At 36.5% G+C, this 4,376-nt stretch overlaps 1 long non-coding RNA gene across 1 annotated transcript in view; it reads right to left on the bottom strand.

The window, feature by feature from the left end:
- The window catches only part of LOC108977072, a 58,009-nt gene extending 54,218 nt beyond the window's left edge, over positions 1 to 3,791 (bottom strand). Inside the window, exon 1 of the long non-coding RNA XR_001994006.1 lies at positions 2,922 to 3,791. This is a non-coding gene — a long non-coding RNA (uncharacterized LOC108977072). The remainder of the gene's footprint in view (positions 1 to 2,921) is intronic.
- Positions 3,792 to 4,376: the final 585 nt, after the last annotated feature.

Raw genomic sequence — 4,376 nt, 5'->3', positions numbered from 1 at the left:
CCATGCAGGGCAAGCATATAAAATTATGGATTGGAAAACTGTTTTATAGATTACTAATTTATTTTTTTTGCTCATACTAGACTTTCTATTAATCAAAGGGTACAGCATTTTTATAGCTATGTTGACTTTTTCTTGTATGTGTTTTATATGTTCACTATATGTAAGTTTTTTATCMAAAGTAACACCAAGATATTTCACAGAGCTGGCCCAAGGTAATTCGTGATTTTCCAGTTTGAGCCTTGAGCTTGGTAAATAKCARGGACTCCTTTTTCTAGTGAAAAAGATAGCTTGTGTTTTACTAGCGTTAATTCTGATTTTCCATCTTTTCATGTAGTTTGAAATGTGGAATAGTGCACCCTGTAACGTAGTTACTACGTCATTGCCAAACTCGTGCGAATAGAAAATTGCAGTGTCGTCGGCATACATAGCATAATGACAATTTTCAATTCTTGGGAAATCGGAACAATATAGTGTATACAACAAGGGGCCAAGCACTGATCCCTGCGGAACTCCAGCCGGTAGTTGGATCATGTCGGAGTATTCATTATTTAAACACACACAAAAATAGCGATTGGTCAAAAAACTTTGAATTATTTTTACAAGATGCAATGGAAAGTGAAAATTAACTAATTTATGTATAAGACCATTATGCCACACTGTGTCAAATGCTTTTTCAACGTCCAGTAATATTAGATCGGTTGACTTTTTGTTTTCGAAGTTTGACTTTACATGATTAGAGATACGTTTAATCTGGTGCGTTGTACTGTGAAACTGTCTAAATCCAAATTGTTCATTTGGTAAATTTTTGAAATTAAAAACTCCAATTTATCAAATACATATGCATTTGCAAGCATAAGCTTAGAATATATGTGCAAAAAATATTGGCACTTTTTAATTCGCCGAAATATTTTTTTTTTTAGGTTGGTATGATTGTCAGTGATACCAGTGATAAAGATCAAAAAAATAATAATTACGCTTGTTCGGCGAGTTTTTCGTTGAATGAAAGAAGTTCCATAAAATTTGTATGCGAAATAAAATTTTTGGTGGCGAAACGGTCAGAATGTTGGAGAAGGCCTACGCTGGTAACATTTGTCGCAAGAAAGTGTTTTTGATTTGTACAAATTATTTAAAAAGGGTCGAGAACGTATTATCAAAATAATCGTTCCCTAATTGCAACTTTTCGTGCGCTTTTCCCATTTATGGTCAAAATAATCGTCCATCTGTGATCGATATTCGTCGAAGTATTTTCAAGTTCGAGCGTATATTTTCTTTGCATTATATTCAAGTCCCAATAAGACAAAAACCGTTCGAAGTAATAAATATATTCCTTCCGTTGAGGCAATGTTGCTAAAGACCACAATTTGTTGATTTCAAGACACTTTCAAAAATTGGTACTGTCTTAAAGTATAACCTTACGGATTTTGGGAAAGAGTTTGGGCTTGTATCCTTACAAAATTGTTCTCTCTCCATTAGACCACCGTACAAAGCATCAATTTGCTGATCATGCCTTGGAGCAACTTGTAAACGATAACAACTTTTTACGAAACTAATCTTCTCCGATGAGGCTTACTTTTATCTGAGTAATGCGGTACATAAAAAAAACTGTTGATTCTGGTGCGAAGAAAATCCACAAATTGTTCATGAACAACCATTACATTCACCTAAATTGACAGTTTGGTGTGGTTTTAGTTAGTTCTCTACTTCTCTAATAATGATATCAATTAATTGAAGGGCTTAAGGAATTACATGGGTTAACGGGCTTCAAAAAATCGATTGTTTTTTTGTTTTTCTTCTAAAATTCTAGAACACCACTGTAACAATGCTATAAATTTTCAAGTTGATCTGAGTAATAGTTTCGGAGATACTGTCTTGAGAACTGTTGCTCTCGTGGCGTGCTAGGCTAAGTGCGTTGTTTTTAAACGCGTGTTTCTCGAAATCTGGTGGAATCATCGGTCCGTAATTCTTTTGAAAGGAATTTGGAGTCACCGTTACTTTCAATGGAGAGCGCTGTAGATCGATTATAATCAAAATTTTTTGTTTTTTTGTTTTCAACTGGAAGAAGTTGATCAACTTCTGGTTCCGACAAGGCGGGGCTGCGTGATAGACAGTACTTGCAACAAAAGAATTATTGCGAGGAAGGTCTGGAGATTCGATTATTTGAAGAACTTGGTCAATGTCACAAACAGAGTGCCATCCAAAAAGTTGTGATTTAGCACCATTAGGCTACTTTCGGAAATGTTGAATTATTATTATTAATAATTCTATACTGACGTGTTCGCCTAGTCTTGGTAAATTTACATTTTTGCTGCTTGATTTTAACCAAATTCGGTAATATAACCCTAATATTCTTATGAAACAGTGCGAAAATTACATCTTATTTTTTCCTTTCGAGTACACAAATCAAGAATGAATTACTATAACCCCTAAGTACTCAATATACCCAGAGAATCCTTTACTAACCATACATTTAACCTCCATATACCTTATATAAAAATTTTTGAGCTTCCGGATGATTCGGCAAACACGTAAGTTATCTCAATGAAATTGAGAATGCATGTTTTTCTTATAACGGTGCATATTTGTGCTAAGAACGCATAAAACCGATCTTAGCTCACACTTACTTGTTCTCTCTAGAAATAAGATTTACTTTTGTGACAATGATTTTTGAACGAAATGTTTTCCAGTAATATAGAAATATTTTTTTTTCTAATTCAAAAATTCTCTTGCGTAAAAAATATTTTTTTTGTAAAAAATAGTACCAAGAAAATTTGAAAATCTAAAAATTGTGGAAGTAAACGTCACCAACCCTCATATATCCTTTTTTGTTTTTTTGTATATATTAATTACTCCTAACCCAACAACAACAACAATTTACCGAACAAATTCAATTGAGCTTGCTGTGCTATTATTCCAACACTTACTTGATTGCTTTCCATTAAATTGATTGAGTCACTGATGTTTTGGCAGCGCCGTTGAGTTAACTGCTACACGAGTAGCATGTATGTGTGTGTGCATGTGCGCATGTAAACACACATTGCCAGCACTGACAGCACTCGCTGCCGAGAGTAATTGAAACTTATCAAACAAACGATTTCGGTTTTATTGTTGATATTTCACTTTCACTCGCTGCCCGAAAGCCTCAAGGCCTGAAAGCAAGTCAACGCACTCATGGGGAAAAATGATAAGGAATGCAAAGCCTTGGCGTTGATTCGATCACACAGCGAAACACAACAACAAAACGGCACAACAGTGTGTTGCTTTTATTTACTTTCCGTTAAATTTCACAGTCTCCGCACGCAAATCGGAATGTTAGGCAGCCGTTTTATTGGCTTATCAATTGAACGCGTCGAAATGGCAATAAACATTGCAGCGCAACAACAGTAACATATAATAAATCACAACAACAATAACAATGCAAAAACGTTTGCTTTGCGCGCCAAAATTCACGAAACTCACACACACACACACACACACGCTCGCAGAGATAAGCGCACAGTTGGCAAATCAGCAGCTGAGCGCCTGAATGTAGGCTATAAAATTTGGGGCAACACACAGCGGAGCTTCACGCGCGTAGCAGGCGATAACAATTGCTGCACAAACGACAATAAATTCACGCCAAGCGATTGGTGTGGCGCGCTTTTGTTTCTTTTTTCTTGTCACTTTATTTATTTGATTACACAGACACACACACACACGGGTTTTATGTTTATTTTTATCACCGCAGCGCTGAACACACAGACGCTTCGGCAAACAGCTGCCGTTGCATTTAAGCTTATGGAAGTTTACATTGTCAACAAGAGCGAGAAAAATTAAAAAATTAAAAAAATAAGCGTCAACGAAAGCACAAAATTGAAAATATGGAAAACACAACAACAAAAACAAGTAGAAATTTTCGTAAATTTTTTTTACTATTTAATACCCCTTGCAAGTAGCGCTCTTTACTGTAGTTTTCGTAAGTTAACGGTGATTGCCAGTATTTCTATTGAACGCGTGTGCACTCAGCGCTTCGGACTGCTTCACTTCGCGGCACGTAAGGAACTGTTTCGGCAATTTGCGCCAGGACAGCATTTTATAAACACCAGCAGCACATTTCACTGGTGGCATGCTGCCTTTGCGAAACTTGGTGTGGCGCTTATAAGTCCTTGCTGAAGCTTGTGGATCGCAATGCCAAGTGTCGGGACTCGCCTTCCACTGTAGTTTTGAATGTGTTTGTTTGATGCGCAGGCGCCAAACTTCCAGGATACACAAAGCAAACTCTCTGCCTGTATATTTCAATAATAGATAATGTTTGAGTGCCTGTGTTTGKATTGTAGATAACTCTCAGCTGATTGTGTGGATTTGCTAAGCTGTTGAATGCAACTGGTGGTTGCGCTGTT

The sequence above is a fragment of the Bactrocera latifrons genome, unplaced genomic scaffold (assembly GCF_001853355.1).
Source record: "Bactrocera latifrons isolate USDA-ARS-PBARC rearing strain unplaced genomic scaffold, ASM185335v1 scaffold_116, whole genome shotgun sequence".
Taxonomy (NCBI): Eukaryota; Metazoa; Arthropoda; class Insecta; order Diptera; family Tephritidae; genus Bactrocera; species Bactrocera latifrons.
This window is presented reverse-complemented; position numbering and strand designations above follow the sequence as displayed.